The following is an 18,217-nucleotide window of genomic DNA, read 5'->3' on the forward strand; positions in this document are numbered from 1 at the left end:
GAGGCTCCCTCCACAACAAGTGCTTTCCATGGGTTGTTCCCTTAAAGGAAAAAGTCATAGACTCGAAATCACCACAACTGCAAATGAGTAGTTTATCTGTCAAGTTTGGCTGAAACCAGCTGATGAAGATTATTTAATGGAGGCTTTTATCCTGAGAAGCAACTCTTTTATTTAGTCCACTATTAATGTGGTTGGTTTTTTAACTTGGCCCTCAGTGGCTGTTAGTTTCTGCTTGTGACAGCATCACTGTTCTCTTATACACAGAAAGTCTAACTGAAACGTGCTGTGAGCTTTAGAGCACAATAGAGGAAGTGGCCTATCACTTACGACCATGGAAATATGAATTTGTAAGCACTTACAGAACACTATGCACCAGGAATCTTGAAGTGAACAGAATACTGTTGCAGATTTGAGGAATCAGAGTAGAATCATATTTAAGTGTCTGCTGCATTTTGAAGAATTCCCTCCTGACGACACCCCTGCAGGGTGAAAAGCCTTGCTCTTCCTGTACGAAGAAAAATAGTTGTTTACACCCCAGACCACTAACATGTTTTTGTGGTGATGTTCTGAACGCATTGAGTGTTTGTTGTGGCCCAACTAAGACAACTTTATAGTTTAATGAAAAGTGATTTATTCCTTCTTCTAAACAAAACATTTAGTTCTCTCTCTGACTCTGACTCCAAACAAGTCTGTCTGGCCCCATCCCTTGCCCCCTACTCCCATGCACACTCCCTCCCTCTTGTAGATGTCATAGTACATTTCTGTGACCATGATCCTATCTGTTCCTAGTAATTAAGGGCTCTCTGAGCAATGTGAAAGTAGGTTACTGTTCATCTGGTTTCTTGCAAGAACTATGCATGTGTGAGGGTAGCTTTTCACCTAGAAGACTAAACATCAGAAAGAGTCCAGGAAGTAAGGAAGGAATGGGCCAGGTGACTTGCTTTTCTTCACTCCTACAGGGCTCCATGGAGCCCAGATTGACCCTCAGGGAAGCAGAACTGGGTTCACAACTCTGTGCTGTATGTTTTAACAGCTCATAACTTTGGCAGAAAGAGTTAGCTTTTCTGAATCTCAGTTCCCATTTATGAAATAAGGATGATAAGGCCTGGATGCAAGGTTGATGAAAGGATTGCAAGTACTGGGTAGAAAGTGCCTAGCACAGGCATGTGATAATTGATAGTAGTTTTTGATGTTGTTTTGCTGGTCTTGTCATCATTATCATCACCACTGCTTCTATAAGTAGCTGGGTATATGGGAAGAACAAAGGGGAATTTGACAGCTGATGCCGCCCATGCATATAGCACACAGATTTAATCTTCAAAACTACCTGCCTTCCCTACCACAGCAGCTAAGATAGCTCCAAAAACAATCAAAGTAAACATAAAAATCCAAGCCACATAGGGATGAAAACAAAGAACAAGGTGTTTCTTCACTCTAACAGGGGATCCCTTAGCTGAGTGGGTTCCTTCTTCCTTCCTTGTCTGCTTTCTTCTGCCTACAAACAAATATTGACAGACACCCACAGAGCACATGCCTGGTTCAGGGGTGAGAGCAGGGGCCAACGTTGAATCAGATGTGGATTCAGTCCTCAAGGATCTTATCTGCTACCAGGAAAGGGGAAATGCCCATAAACATCTTGAAAGTTAGGAAGAAAACGATAGGATCGTTAACAGAGATACCACTAATGCACGCTAAGTCACTTCAGTGTCATGTCCGACTCCTTGCGACCCTATGGACTGCAGCCCACTAGGCTTCTCTGTCCATGGGATTTTCCAAGCAAGAATACTGGAGTGGATTGCCATGCCCTCCTCCAGGGGAATTTCCCGACACAGGGATCAAACCCACATCTTCTATGTCTCCCACGTTGGCAGGTGGGTTCTTTACAAGTGCCATCTGGGAAGCCCACTAAAGGGCTATGGAATTTAGGAGAGCAGTTTTAGCTGGAGTTGGAACATGCAGGTTTTATGAAAGAGGCGGCCTAGCATGGTCATTAAGAGTATAGATTCTGTAGTTGGACCACCAAGTTTGAACCCTGGCCTTTTGCTGCTTGGCTGTGGCTCCTTGGGTGCCAGGCTAGGTCACGTCTCTGTGCCTCTACTTCCTCATCTTTAAAATGGGGATAATGATAGTACCTACCTCTCAGAGGTGTAAGGAAGAAGCGAGACATGAAATGCTTAGTACTGTGCCTGTCACACAGTGAATGCTCTGTCAGTGTTTGTTAAATAAGTTTGCTGAAGGACAGGTATAGATTCACCTTTCAAGCGAAGGTGGGTGATGTTTTTCCACACATGGAGGGTTGCATGAGCCGATGCGGAGTCCACACTGAGACAGAGGGTTGGGGAAGTTGGGAGAGGCGGGGAAGGCAGCTTTGGAAGTGACTTGGGCCAGGCAGGCGAGTCTTGAATGTCAGGCCAGGAACCTTGGACTTTATGAAAATGGGAAATGTACTCAGTCTTCTAGAATTGCATGTGTGTAAAGCCAGCATCTGAACCTGTCTGAGGGAAGGTCTCCACATCTCAGTTCCAGTGAACGTGGCAATGAACCCGATGCCAGCAGGCATGAAATCGAAGCCTGGATTATCAGGGCTCAACACGTAGGCTTGAAATGACACCTTAGCTAAGATGTGCAGCGGAGCCCCAGCAGGAAGCTAATCTTGGGGACAAAGAGATGGGAGGTACAGAGGCATGGGTACGGGGGACAGGACATGTCACACATTGCCCCCATCTATTGCTTCCTTTTCAGGTAGAATTTTTTTTCTTTAGGGTTTAGTTAGCCAGCTGTTTTGTTTTTGTCTTCATTTGTTCTTTTATTTCTTGTAAGCCTCAGGATGTATGCAGTCATCCTTGCTCTCTGTGCTAGGCTGGCGGGGAGGTGGAGATGATCAAAACCGATCACAGGGGACTTTGTTTTCAGTCATCTGTGGGTGTCACACTTTGTGCGGGCATGGAAGCTGTCGCAGTCTGCCCACTCCTCTCCACACTCATAGCTGCATCAGTAGGACTTCAGAAAGGGCTGTGGAAAGTCGTAGGGCCCCTGAGAGGATGCCTGTCATCTTGGGATTTGTTTTTAAGTGAAAAATTGGAGGGTTGGAATGCCTTAGGTTTGATTTGCTTTCAACTTCAGCTGTGTAAAGGCTACATTCAATTTTTAAGAAATCAGCCAAGTCACCGGAGGATAAAACAGTCAGTCCTTGTGTCCTTGGATTCCCCAACCGCTGATTCCAATCTGAGGATGCAGAACCGTGGATGGGAGGACTGATTTTTTAAGTGTTACAGGGATGTGCAAGCAGTTCCTAAGACTGCATGCAAGTCATTTAAAATTATTTTCTGGAACAGGGTAGCACATGATACATCTCTATACGTACCAAATCAAGATCAATTACCGTAAAGTCTGTCTGTAACATGGGAACAATCAAATGATGGAGTGCAACTATAAAGTCATTTGTGGCTCTGAAACCCACTATGCATCTTCCCACAGTGACTGAGAGTGGAATAGCACCTATTTAACAGTTGGAAGAGAGATCTTCTGGCTCAGGCTGCATTCTCCCTGCAGCCCAGGGTCACCTGAGGAGATTGAGAGTGATCTCCAGGGTGCTGCCTGGGGCCCTGGCTCAAAGGTTCCCTTGCAAGCTAGGAAGGTAGACTCACAGGGCACATTCTAGAATGACTGGGAGTGTTTGTTGATGTGGGCTTTAAAGGCATTTTTTCCACCCTCCATCAATGGCTCTTTATTCAGATCATTGTATTCTGGTCTTAGAAACCACTACTTATCCATCACATCCTTGCACAGGAGTGACATCTGCCCCTAGCTGTCTGACAGCCAAGTCATATCAACTTCAGTGGGAGCAATGCATGTCCAGAGGCAGAATTTGAGTCTTTAAAACTTAGGCCTAAATGGCCAGACTAATACATTATGTCAGAAACAGTGAGGTCGTATAAGCATTCAGGCTCCTACCTTGAACCCAAAGTCATCCTTACGTGGTGCTTCAAAGTTAGAAAACAATACAGGCAAGAGACGCTCGGGCAGGATCCGTGGAGAGATAATGGCTGTCTTGTTCTTGACTGGGTGTTTTGTGCCGGTGTCAGCAGAGCAGGCTGCCTGTTTCTCTTAGCACTTGAAAGGCTGCCTGTTGCTTTTAGCACTTGAAGTTTGTACTGGTTTCATTTACCCTCTCAGCCCGCTTAGAAGGAATGTTCTGAAAGTCCCCTGAGTCCCCACCTGCTGTCAGGGTGCCAAGGTATCCCTGGGGGAAGCTCTACAGTGGGGCCCGGGGCCCCCGGGTGAGGGTGGGTGGCTCTGTGGCCCCTGGAAGGAAGCAGTGGCCCCCCCACCCAGCAGCCCTACTGCTCTGCTCTGCAGGGCCCTTTGGCAGCTGAGTCTAAGAAGAAATAGTATATAACACTTCTCTCCGATCATCATTTTGGCTGAGCTGAAGGTGGATCAGATTTCACCCTTAAATAACTGTCTTCTGTCTGTGTAAACAGTCCCAGCCATTACTCTTCACCTTCAAACCTCAGCCCATGGACCTGGATTGGTGGTTCTTCAGACCTTAACTCTGAGGGCCACTCTTCTCTGCCTTCTGAAGCCTCCATTGCCTCTATCTGAGCATGCAGCCTAATCTCCAAGTCTTAAAAAACCATGCTTGGAGCACATACAATCAAGTGGGGGAGGTGTGTGAGAAATCCATTTACTTCTCCCCACTGTGACCTCAATCCATTTTAACATCCCACTTGCATCCAAAAAGAAATACCGAAATATTAAAGCATGACGTTCGCGTTCTTTTCAAGGGGAAGAAGAGGTTATGCAGAGGCAGCCTGTGTCCCTGCAGAATATGGGTGAGAACCTGGCAAGGGGTTTGTCTTGTTTAAGAAGTTAATATATTCAGTGGCAGCAAAGTTGCTGCCGAGTCAATCCATTCCACGTTGACGGAGAGAAGGGCAGGAGTTTTGCTGCTCTTCCAAGTTACTTTTTGGACATAAATTTTCTAAGAAAGTAAGAATGCAACAGCAACTTGCTTAAAACTTGACCTCTTCAGCTTGCCCAAGAATTTAGAGAAACAAAGGAGAAGGCAGTGGGTAATTGATTCTGTTCTCCAAAGGCCCATTCTGATACTGAGCAGATCCTGGCTTGGTTTCTACCGTATAGGTGTTTAGTCTCTACCAGCAGGAGGGCACAGATGGAGTCTCCCTTTCTGCAGCAATATTTAAATGTCAAAACCATGAGAAGGAAACCCACTGACATGTTGTCACTGTGACTGTGCAGTGTATCCCTTAGAGTCCATGTAGCCATGCCCCAACCAAATGACACCCAAATCAATTGGATGGGGAGAGATTTTAAAAGAAGGCCCAGAACCCCCTACCATGGAGAGCAGCTTATACACAGGAAGCCACGGGATCTTCCTGAAATGTTTGCTTGAGGCCTAACCTTTAAACATATTCCTTACCACGCATTAGGTCTGATTAAGCGATACGGTAAGAACATGAGAATTCATGTTTCAGCGGTGGAGAGCTTCAGAATCTTGAGTTTGTTACCAAATATAAAATTTAGGAACTCAGTGATTTAATCAAAATGCTTGCTGCTAGTAGCAAATCAATCGAGCCGTCATATCCAATTAAGTTTGATCAAGTTTTATCTGGCAGGGATATTTACCAGCCATGATTCCAACACGGTATATGCTCACTGAATTTATAAAGTGAGGCTGGAGTCACCCTGTAATATGAACGAGGTCACCTTAATTAGCCTGTTTTAAGACTGTGGCTATGGGGCCATCAGAGCCCAAGGAACAAGCGAGTAGCCTGTTAGGAAGAAGATCTCATAAGAGATTCCTCCCTTGCATGGTTTAGAAAATTCAGTCCTTCAGTGAGTGTCTTGCTCAGGCACAAACCTTAACCTAAATATAGAGGTCTAAAAAAGAATCCTTCCATGGTAGGGCTCCCTTAAATTAGCTCAGCTAATCTATTCATCTGTGTGTACTGACTCGTGCCTCAGCATTGGAGGCCAAATCCAAAAAAAGAAAAAGCAAGCCTGTGGCTCAATCCTAGGAAAGATGCAGAGCAATTGAGTCTAATCCTGGACAAAGGAGCCCCTGAATACCACAGCAGGTCCTTGTTAGAAAAGAGATCCACTGACTCCTCATCATCACCCTTGTTCATTAACTGCACATTTTGGCTTTTCAAGTGCTTTTGGCATAGTCACAATTCTCTGTTTCTTGTGATTCTTCTCAGTTTCCAAACCATCTTACGGTCCAGGTTCAAAACTTAAGGTCAGAAGTTCTGGAAAGATGTTAGTCATGGATGCTGTTTGTACTTTCAATATTTCTGCCTTGCTGGGCTTCCCAAAGTATACTCAAAGAAAATTTTTCTTGATAGCCAGGATAACGATGTTCTAGGTCTTTATCTCTTATACCTAGGAAGCTATTTTCAAGAAAGAAGATGGCTAAAGAGATCTGAACTCCAATTTCCTTACCTAGAATGGCAAGCGGGAGCATGCCAGGATGCAAAAGAGGTCCCCATGGTCTAGAGCCTTGCATTATGCATTTTGCTTCCCACTGAGCCAGAGGTCTGTGTGTACCTGCTGAAACACACTGCACATGTCCTGCTGGAATTCTGGCCATCTTGTTACCTGACTTGTTCCATTTCTCTGTGAAAGTCAGCTTGTGGAAGACACTTGAAGAAGAAAGTCAGGACAAGAGAAGGTGTTTGGAAAGGTCAAAAGTGTGTGTGAAAGGGGCCGTGGAATTGTTCCTGAGAAGTTCTTGCTGGTCATAGTGGTTTTTACCACACTGTAGTGTTTGGGTAGCCATTGGGGTCGTGGTATTAGAATCTTGATAATTGGATGGATCTATGCTTTCGGCAGTCTTTGGAGAAATACATTTTATGAATGTTTCTATTTAAAGAGAACAAACCAATAACCAAAAAAATGCCATTCCTGTTACCCTCCCTCCCCCACGCACATAGTATTCTGATGTGGTTTATTCCTGAACCTGACTCATTCAGCTCTTCTCCTGGAAGTTGTCAGGATGTATGCCTGGTTAATGGAGAAAATCAGTGCAATGCCCAGGCACCACGCCATGACTCATTCCTGACATTTCAGGAGCTTTGTGATGGAAATCATTGTTCCAAGCTACAGTTCTTACCAAGTGGATGTGTGAGTATTAATGGAACAAAGCAAGGTCTCTGCTACTCCAGCGTAACTCTCTTGCCACAGATTCAGTGTCTGCTTATGAAGTGGAGGTTCCTCTTTGTAACCCACGCATGCTTGAATACCACAATATTGTTTTAATTAGTCTTTTAAAGCACAGTCAAATATTTGGCTTTGGTGAAAGGAGGAAATTCTCTCATATGTTGGAACTGTTTGGTTGAAAGGACATTTTTGTCTACTGAATTCATCTCCTGGGGTTTACGCTAGTTTCTGAATTCTTTTTGTAATGACTTGCAGCCAAATTCATTCATTCATTCTCTCTATCCCTGTGACTCTGTTTACCTATCTATCTATAATAGGTGTGTGTACATGCAGCACATATGTATATATACGTATATACATATATTTATACATATTTATTTACATATATACATATATATAGCATACAGTCTACTGGGAGAGCATGGATAATTGAAATCCTGGATAATCCCAATCTTATATTTTATGTTCTGGTTGACCCAAACTTTTCCCTCAGATTTTTCAAGTGTCATTCCCCTTTCTTTATACTATGTAACATGTAGAAGTAGTTAAAAATACAGGAGATAGGCAGCAGGAAGAAGTGGGGGAAACAAGGAAGACAGATATTTAAATGCTTACTTTTTACTGACTCGGGTTTGAATTTTGTGTCTGACAGCTGGTAGGACATTGTGGAAACTCACAGATAAGCCAGTTTCCCATCATTCTTGGAGACAGGGACTGAAGGTCAAATATCTAAAGGTGTCATTTGGTGATTCTTATATGTCTATAGGCCATTGGACCAGGAATCTTTGGGAGCTGCCAATTGGAAAGTAGATGCTTAGAAGATATTTTCAGCCACAGAAGAGAATGAGCAATATACCTTATAACTCCGCCATTTTATTCTGATCTTGTCTTTCCTAACAATAATAGCTCCTTGCTACATGCTCTTAAAACACAAGTGCTAATATTATGAGAAATGAATTACATGAGAAACAGTTTCATCTTTTCTAAGAGTGCTAAAAATAAAAATGTGCAACCAAGAGCATTTCAACTTTCTTCCCTTTCCCCTGCATTGTCTAATGCAGAGTTCTAGGCAAAGACTGGATTGCAGAGGATGCCTTGAGGTCTGAACATGAGTTAAGCTTGTAGGAGTGAAGAACTTTAGACAAGGACGTTCACAGTGAATGCCTTATCATTACACTTTGTGCTGAGTCTATAGATGCATAAATCATGTTTGCCATGTTATTCTTTTTTTTTTTTTGTCTTAAAAAAATTTTTTTTCTAATATTTATTTTTATTTATTTGGGTACACTGGGTCTTAGTTGCAGCATGTGGAATCTTCTGTCTTCCTTGTGGTACTTAAGATGTTGAGTTGCAGCAGGATTTCCAGTTGAGGCATGCAAACTCTTAGTTGGGGCCTGTGGGATCTAGTTCCCTGACCAGGGGTCAAATTTTCAAAAGTGGCTGATGATGGAAGGGTATTGATGTTATGAGGAAACTGAGGCACAAGAGATTACATTCCTGGACTTAGAACCTAGGACTGTGTCCCTGAGGTCCTGTCTGCAGTTGTAAACAACTCTGAACCAAACCATTCCGTGTCACAGGTTTCTGCACGGTTAGGCTTCCATCTGCTTCCCCTTCCCAGATCCACCCATTTCTCGGAAGGTACGAAGGGAGATATGTCTTTCTGTTTGACAACCTTTAGGATTTGATGAGAGGATCTTGTCTGGGGCCTGAGGTAGAGGAGACAGGATGTGACTTGGAAGATATAGAGGCAGAGGTGATGGGACCTGTGTGTGTGTCCAGAGAAGTTGCAGTGTGTGTGTTCAGAGTCTCGCTGGCGCCAGGTTCCCTTGTGTGTGTATTGTATTGTGTAACGGCCCTTCACCATCATTCATTCCCGTGCTGTTTGGTGGGAAATCTCACCAGCATGTCTGACATCATTGTGTATTTTTTTATACAGAAATCTTTTCTTAGGCTTCATGGAGCTATAGAATAAGAACTATGCAAGTGAAAAAGTAACAGTCTTAAAACAACTGCCAATTTTCTGTCTGAAAAAAATTTACTTCTCAGAAAATAAAATTTAATAAGACAGTACAAGGCAAATTGGGCCTTAATAACTACCACTCTCTTTTAAATGCATCTGCCATGGAGCCTCGTCTTGCCAAGGCAGTACAATTTTCAGGTCTGTGACTGAGAGACTTGGATTGTGTTTGTCTTTGGACTGTGAGCAGAGGTGAGGTTTAGGGTTGTAATGTGAGTATTGAGGCCTTTTTAGTGTATGATTACTTTTTGACAGGGTTATTTTAAGGGCTCAGACAGCAAAGAATATGCCTGCAGTGCAGGAGACCCAGGTTCGATTCCTGGATTGGAAAGGTCCCCTGGAGAAGGGCATGAAAACCCACTCTAGTATTCTTTCTGGGAGAATTCCATGGACAGAGGAGCCTGGTGAGCTATATAGTCCATGGGGTCACAAAGAGTCGGACATAACTGAGTGACTAACACACTAACTAAATTAAGTTACTTAAATTTAGCCACATTTACTAAATATCCTCTTCTGGAAAATTGAAAAGTGACTTAGTTGAAACAAGATCCAGAAATTTCTGTTCCAACACATTTTTCAGTTCATCACGTTGAAGTTTTAAGAAAATTCAAAGTACCCAGCATTGGTGTGTGTGCAAAGTCATTTCAGTCGTGTCTGATTCTTTGTGACCCCATGAACTGTAGCCCACTGGGCTCCTCTGTCTATAGGATTCTCCAAGCAAGAATACTGGAGTGGGCTGCCATGCCATCCTCCAGGGAATCTTCCCGACCCAGAGATTGAACCTGCAGCTCCTATTGCTTCTGCATTAGCAGGAGGGTTTGTTACCACTAGCAACACCTGGGAAGCCCACCCAGCATCACTGAGACCTAATATAATGCTTTATATTTTTACTTTTTTTTTTCTTACTTCAAAAACTTGTTGCCATGTAGAGTAAAAGAAATCTCATGCTTTTAGTGGCTAAGTAATATTCCATCATATATATGTACCACATCTTCTTTATACATTCCTCCATGGATATCTAGGTTGCTTCCTTATCTTGGCTATTGTAAACAGTGCTGCAGTGAACAACGGGGTGTGTATATCCTTTCAGACCATGTTTTTCTCAGCAGTGAGATTGCAGGATCATATGGTAGCTCTATTTTTAGTTTTTTTCGGGAGCTTCCATACTGTTCTCCAAAGTAGTTGACCAATTTACATTCCCACTAACATGTAGGAGAGTACCCTTCTCTCCACACCCTCTTATTTACAAAACAGACTTACAGACGGAGAGAACGAACTTATGGTTACCTAGGGGGAAGGATGGAGGGGAGGTATAGTCAGGGAATTTGAGATTGACTTGTGCATGGTGCTATATTTAAAATATATAACCAACAAGAATCTACTGTCTAGCACAAGGAACTGTTTTCAATATTATGTAGCAACCTAAATGGGATAAGAATTTGAAAAAAATAGACACATGTATATGTATAACTGAATCACTTTGCTGAACACCTGAAACTAACACATTGTTAATCAACTATGCTCCAATATAAAATAAAAAATAAAAAAAAAGAAACCTCAGGCTTTTAATCTCAGTGGACGCTGCCAGCGAGTACTGTTATTGTTAGATAATCATAATGGTATGTTCTGGAGGCTCTTCTCCCGTTACTGACACACCCAACTCACTCACTCCCTGCCAGCAGAGCCAGAAAAGAGACTAAAGCAGTGTCTTATTTGCTTTTATAATCTGACTCTTCGATTGCATTGGAGACATGCTGGGATCTGTGCTTAAACTACTATTAAATTTCTAATGTCCATCCAGGACATGTAGATGCATTTGTAAGAAGAACTAAGAAAACAGTGAATGGGTCAGGCTGAGCAGACCTTCATCCAGTGAGCCTTCGCAGAGGCTCACAGTGAGAGGACAGAGGACCGCAGCGCCGGGCTGAGAGGCCGGGTCTAGGGCGCTCAGAGGGCCTGGATGAGGTGTGTCGTTTCACCTCTGCCAGCCTTGACTTCCTCACGACTTGCCCACTCACACTTGTTTTGAGAATTAAATGTGATAATGTTCAGAAAAAGATTTTGCAAACTTTTTTAAAAAGTCCTCAACAGGTGTTAGATAGTAATAACCAGAGGTTGAGTAGGTTATTGTGTGTGTACTGATCATTATGTGGGGGCGACACTGCTGACTCTGGAAAAGTTTTTAGGCACTTTTTGATGCGGCCCCAAGTGAAAAATATTTGGGGAGATCAGTTCAGCAGTTTTCTTATGTTTAAACAAAGTGGGAATTGGAAATCTCCCCGAAGACAAGGAGTAGAAGTAAGTTGTGACAGGCCATAGATGCTGGAAAGATTTATGCTTGATGCAATACCCCACTTTAAGAAGAAATGCAGAAATAAAAATTAAAAATAAGAATAAAGGATAATAAAATAAAGAAAAAATGCAGAGCTCCTGAAGAAAGCTACTGTGACGTACAATGTTTGGTCATATGACTGACCCTACTGGGAGTGCAGGGGTAAATACTGTGAACACATCTGAAGTGGGTATTCCATTAAAGGGATGTGTGTGGTTCAGGAATCCTTACGTGAAGAAGGAGCCCTGTTCTCAGCCCATAATACAGGCTTTCTAATGTTTGAGGTCATGGGGTGTCTGCTGCATGCATGGAAGACTCTTGAGGTATGAGTTTATAGGGGGAGATGTCTGTAGGGTGTCCTTATTCCCAGGACTCAGGGAGCAGCAGAAATACCTGAGGCTTGTTCGGTTCCCTGTCGGCCTCCTGTTTCTACTGTTTCATCGCATTTGCTCTCCTCTGTGACTGCTCCATCTCCCCAGGCCAGATCTGTACAGGAGTGAATCAGAGAAAATACTGGGCTGGCCAAAACGTTCGTTCGAGTTTTTCCATAAGAGGGTACAGAAAAACCTGAACAAACTTTTTGGCCAACCCAGCGGAATAAGGTGGTTTCCTGGGGGCTGTTGAGCACTGGTACCAATGGTAACCAAGGGACACACACCGTATGTGGACCCCTAAGGCTCAACCAGAGCCCCTCCCAGCACATGTCCCCCCTGAAGACTCAGCTTGAAAATCTCTCTTTCATTTCCCAACTCCCAGTGACCCTGTTGATTAATATTTACTGACCATCACTTGTATTTTAAGCATTTACTTTTGTCCCCAAATGTCTTGAAGACAGAGTTTCTCAGCACACAGTCAACAAGCCATGATGCCTGGCTCCAGATCGGTACTCTGACTGTGGCTGCATTCTTCAAAAGATAAATAAAAAAAATGTGATGGAGAATACACATGTGCCAAATTAAAGCATAAAAGGAAATAAACTAAGAGCAAATTCCTACTCTACTAACAGGACAGCCTAGTCCTATTTTTCAGGCATTCAGTGACTTCTGTTTAAGCAGTGCTGCCTCATACGTAGGCCTGGCCCATTGGAAAGGAAGGAAATGAATGAACAAGGGAAAACATTTTCAGCATTGCTGGCTACCTGGATCGCCAAGCCTGTGTTCCTGGCACTCAGTGTATTGTTTTCTTCCGTTGTCAGCCACCATGCAGTGCTGTTAGAGGTGGGCTTTGCCTGGGGCAGCTGTGTACCCAAGTGATCACACTGTGCGTGGTTCTCCAGGGACAGAAGTGTATGCTGATGCTCTGGCCTTTATGGGCTCAGACTCTGGAACACTGAGAGAGAGAGACATCATCTCTTGGAGTCACAGTTATATCCTTCCTGGGGTACCCCTGATGGGAATGGAATAGCAGGTAGATGACATCTGATTCTAGGATACTATAGGTTTGCCCTAAAACCTAGGCACCAGTGGCTTTCAGGCAGACCAAAGTCCATGCTAGGACCATGCCAGAGTCAGTAAAACCCCCATTTCTGTCTAGGAAGACCCCCGTGGGTAGTGGTGATGCCTGAGCCCAACACAGTCACATACGGTTTCCCAGATTCTCTACTAAAAGGGCTCATTCTGTGAGAGGTTGAAAAGTGCCGACGGGAGGCTGAGCATGAGATGGGGAATCCAGAATAACCTCTCCTCTATCAGCTTCATAAACTTCTGTGATTGTTCCACTGAGAATCGCTTCTCAGCTTGATTTATTCCTACATCAGAGACTGCCGCACATGCAAACTCCTCCTCTTCCCAGCAGAGCTCCGAAAACAGTCCTCTGCACAGTTTTAATCAGAAACTTTAGATGCCTTCCTGCAGACTGCCTGTTTCATGAAGCAGGAAACACAGGAGTCTTTTTGAAAGGATTGTTTAAGTGATCATTTGAGCCCAAAAGAAATAACCTTTTAATAAAAAGAATACTTTAACGCAAAAGGTTTTTTCCAGCCACTCCTGGTTGGAGTCTAAATTGTTCCCCACGGGAGAACGGGAGACACATCTCCAGGTATACCCAGATGTGCACAGCTCTGAGGAAGAGGGGATAGAGGAGATCTTCTCTACGGAAGCCCCAAGGCCACTAGACTCACAGAGAGGGGATTTTTCAAATCCTGTCATTTGAAACTCCAGGCAAATGATTGGCATAGAAAATGGAGTTTTCCAAAGTCAACCCATCATTGACTCTGATTTTAATAGAAGATCGGGAGTCAAGAAAAGTTAGAAGGTAGAGATTTTAAAGTCAAACCTGTTTTTAATTTCTATGTGGTTATTCTAAGCAGTCAGAGGAGCTCCCTTCCCCTCAATAACCCCGTCCCAGGCATAAAACCACTCACCCAGTACAAAAGACAAATTGACTTTTTTTAAAGGTGCCACCTTAAGGGTCATTAATTTCGTAAATTAACTGACATTCCTAGAAAAGCTCCATGGCTTGTGCCAGTAAATATTTACCCAGCTAGTGACACTTCAAATGGCACCCCAAAATCCCTGGTCCACTTCCAACGGGTGAGCAGTTTACTTTCAGGAAATGGATTACTCACTTGTGGAATCAGACCAACACCCGGGCTGCTTGGTTTCAACATACTTTAAAATCCAAAAGGGAACTTTCCTGCTTCAAACTGTCGAACCTTTTCCAGATGGTCCGAGAGGGGCTGGTCTAGCCGGGGTGCCTGAGCCCCACGATGCTGGCCACAGGCTGCTAGTGGGTTCTGGTGGGAGCTGATGAGAGGCATCCCTGAGTGCCTGGAGAGAGATGCTTCCCATGCCTGCCCCGTACCCATTTGCTGAACACCCACAAGAAATGAGGCAAATCTGTGGAAAGGCCAGAGTGTGCTCAGCTGAGATGCTGCCCCCCGCCCCCACCCACCCCTCCACCAATTGCCTCTGTTGGTTTCATTTCTCAGCTGCAGCTGCCCACAGCTGTCTGGGAAATGGATCTGGGCTGGGGAAGCAGCCGCGGGGGGGTGGGGGTGGAATAGGGCATGTTTTTTGAACCAGGACCTTTTTGCCCTGGCAGTCAAAGCAGGCAGTCAGTAGGCCCCTCCTGTGCACCTTTGCACTGGGGATTAAACTGGGTGCCTCTGAGGGAGACCTGGGGAGACAGTGAGTGGCCTCAGAGAAGGGGAGCCAGGAGGCCATGGGGTCTAGAAATCATATTATCTCAAGATTATTAGAAGGAACTGGGGGTTTTAAGGCTGAAAAAGGAAACGTAGGGGGATGGCTATCTTGTGAAAGGGGAAGTTGATTTAATTTTTCCTGCATTTTTCCATAATAAAATAGACATGCCATTTTAAAAGTTTCTGTGTGTGCAGTTCTATTACATTAATTATATTTACAGTGTTGTACTACCATCACTACTCTTCATTTCCAGAACCTTTTCGTCATCCCAACAGAAACCCTACACATTAAAATTTTTTTTATTGTAGTTGATTTACAGTGTTGTGTTAGTTTTAGGTGTACAGCACAGTGAATCAGTTATATATATGCATATGTCTACTCTTTTTTTAAAGATCCTTTTCCCATGTAGGCCATTACAGAGTATTGAGCAGAGTTCCCTGCGCTATACAGCAGGTTCTTATTAGTTCTCCATTTTATATATAGTAATGTGTGTATGTCAATCCCAATCTCCCAATTTATCCCTCCTCCACTATCCCGGTGGTGACCATAAGTTTGTTTTTTACATTTGTGACTCTACTTCTGTTTTGTAAATAAGTTCATTTGTGCCCTCTTTTTAAGATTCCACAATAAGCAATATCATATGATATTTGTCTTTCTATGTCTGATTTACTTCACTCAGTATAACAATCTCTAGGTCCATCTAACAATCTCTAATACCAAAAAATAGCATTATTTTGTTCTTTTTTGTAGCTAAGTGATATTCCATCATATATATGTACCACTCTAAACAGTAGCACCTCCCCTCCCCTGAATCACTGATAACCACTATTCTGCTTTCTGTCTCTATGATTTTGCCTTTTCTAAGTACCTCATGTAAGTGAAATCATAGAATATTTGTCTTTTATATGGGGCTTCTTTCATTTAGCATAATGTTTTCAAGGTTCATTCATGTTGTAGCACGTGTCAGAATTTTCTTCCTTTTAGAAGCTGAATGATATCCCATTATATGTATGACCCATGTTTTGTTTATCCATTTTCTATTCTCTGTTGATGGATTTGGGGGTTGCTTTTGGTTATGGTGAAAAATGCTGCTATGAACGTGAATGTACGAGTATCTATAGATTTATTCTTTGTAGTTTCAGAAGAACTGACCTTTGTTGAATGAAAAGAAGTTGCAGAGAGGTGGATTAGGGTTTCAGTAATTCTAACTCTCTTTGATGACAGAAGTGGGCTCCCTGTAGCTAGGGAGTCGCTCAGACCATGTGACCATCAGGGAGGAACAACGGTGGAAGCCCCACAACTAGTAAAGGAATGACCAGAGAATCTCTGAGAGCCCTTCCACCTTCAGAATTCTGTGATTCTCAGGCAGTTGGAGTGTGCCTCCTAAGGGAAGCATGTGGAGAAAAAGAAAGTGGTGTCCGACCACCTCTGCCGTGGAGAAAAAAGGGAAGAGGAATGATAAATTATCTGTCAATCAGGGGAGGTGACGTGCTGAACTGTCTCTAGCTGGACTTGAGATCAGAGGCTGCTGATGCTGCAAAGCTTCAACCGAGGCTCTGTTTAGTCTTGGGGAGAGCTCCCCAGAGTGACTAAGAAAGCTCCCTTGCACACCAGCATCTAGGGGTGGGTGTGGGTGTGAGGGCCAGGGTTCTCAGCACAATTCCCCTGATGTCTTCCCAGAAAGGAGGCCTGCCCCTGAGAGACCGGAGCCCCATCTCCGTGTAGGCTCTGCTCGTCCAGGTCAGGGCTGAGGACAGGTGGGGAAAGCTGAACCGGGGAGTGTCCAGCAGCGAATGTCAGCTGAGGTGGGGATGCCCTGGGATCAGACACAATTAGCTCCATTCCGTTACAGTGGGGGGTTTTCTTATCATTAATTGGGGAGGCCTAGCCAGAGAATTCCAGTATTCCAGAGTGAGTTTAATTGTGGGTGATTTCATTCTGCCCTTTTTATGTTGAAGCCAGGGGCTTGCGTCATATAACAGTGAATTCAGGGAGATTTTTATTTGCATGTGAATCATCGCTTTTCCAGCTGAATGTCACTTACTTGGAATTTTCATCTGATTTTGTTTTTGTTTTTGTCTCTTGGTGTTTTTCCATCAGGCTCTTTGGCTAACCAGAAAAAAAAAAAATAGAGGAAGGGCTCAATCTGACTGGAGCAGGGTTTGAGTTGGCAACTCCAAAAGGAGAGTATTATGAATGTGAAAAAGAGAAAACGGATGCTTTATTTTGCTTTAAGGGAGGGACTGAGGCCAAGTCAAATTGAGAGCTCTAATTTGGGAATGGTGTTATTACAGGTCATTGGGAGTTGGTTACGCTCTAAATTGGGAGGCCGGTCACATGAGGCGGCAGCAGAGGTGGATCACATGGGGGACACTGGGGCTTGTGTACAATGAAGTTTTATTTTATTTACTACACGGTTGAAATGCACTTCTGTCATGTTGAGAAACCAAGTTACCTTATCGGCTGGTGAGAGCTCCCAGTCTTAGCCCATCAGTTGTTTTATACATGAGCTAGTTCTTCCCATATGTGTGCTTTCTGAGGCTTTATTTAGGCGCTGGAATCTGTTCAGTGATTAGTGGAGCAAGCCATGTACTGAAGGTTATATATCTGTTATTCACCTTCACATGCAGATCTTATTCTAAGGATCTTGTTTCCTTTTCTTCCAAAGACTACCCATTTTAGATCTCAAGGTCAAGACATTCTGATAACTTTAAAATACATATATGTATGTGTGTACATGTACATATCTGTATATTTATTTATTAGATTATCTTTCATTGTCTCAGTACTGTTACTGTTAGCTTGAAAAATGAAAACAAAAAAGTTGGGTCTTGCCTCTCCATGGTCTGTCAGGAACAACGTATCCTTCTAACCCCAAACTGCAGACTCTTGACATTCTTGGCATCTTGGGGATGACTAAGAACAATCGTGTGTGATAAGCTGCTGATTTTTCTTGGAGAATTGAGTCAGCTTTCTTGATATATAAAGGCCTGAGTAGTTAGATGTGTTTGAAATAAAAACAAGCCAACAAAAAAGCAGCCCAAGAAGAATATCAGGAATTCAGTGTCCTGTGCAAACAAGCTGTGCTCATGGTCCTAAATGAGGTGCGTTACTAAGGCTGTGACACCGAGTCGGCTGGTGCTTCGGAGGCATGCAGACCGGAGATGCTTGTGATCGGGGTTAGGAATAGAAGGTGTGTGGAAACTTTCTATAAAAGGCAGCTGGGTTCCCTGGACTGGTGTGGACAGGCGGTCAGGAAGCTTTGGCCATACCAGAGCGAGGCTGCCTGACCTTGATGAGTTTCTCTGTGCCTTGGTTTCCCTGAAGCACCATACTGATTTTGGGAGGGGAGGCTAAGGACTTCTGGAGATGCAGGAGATGTGAGATGTGGTTGGGTGAAGTGAGGAAGTGTGGTGTCACGTGATGTCATGGGAGCTCAAATCAGGACCCTGTGTCCCCAGACATGGCTGGGCAGCTAGTCTCTTCAGGCATGTCCACTGTGGGTAATGCCTCTGACATCACAATACCCAGCTGGACACT

General features: G+C 43.7%; 1 protein-coding gene and 1 long non-coding RNA gene across 7 annotated transcripts in view; one reads left to right on the forward strand and one right to left on the reverse strand.

Moving 5' to 3' along the window:
* Window positions 1–18,217, forward strand: part of SAMD4A (sterile alpha motif domain containing 4A) — a 223,253-nt gene that overhangs the window by 100,505 nt on the left and 104,531 nt on the right. The window lies entirely within an intron of this gene.
* Window positions 359–18,146, reverse strand: LOC145513355 (uncharacterized). 2 transcript variants are annotated; one of them, XR_014059331.1, is made up of 6 exons: window positions 17,513–18,146; window positions 14,145–14,371; window positions 12,673–12,863; window positions 11,928–12,020; window positions 1,535–1,601; window positions 359–505 (listed from the first exon to the last, which is right to left on the reverse strand). It is a non-coding gene; the product is annotated as an uncharacterized LOC145513355 (long non-coding RNA). The 2 variants fall into 2 exon arrangements; XR_014059330.1 differs by lacking the exons at window positions 359–505; window positions 1,535–1,601 and adding exons at window positions 13,212–13,388; window positions 15,830–16,105 and having other exon boundaries at window positions 10,087–12,020; window positions 14,165–14,371; window positions 17,133–18,146.

The sequence above is a fragment of the Giraffa tippelskirchi genome, chromosome 7, assembly GCF_054371585.1.
Source record: "Giraffa tippelskirchi isolate mGirTip1 chromosome 7, T2T-mGirTip1v1.2.pri, whole genome shotgun sequence".
NCBI lineage: Eukaryota > Metazoa > Chordata > Mammalia > Artiodactyla > Giraffidae > Giraffa > Giraffa tippelskirchi.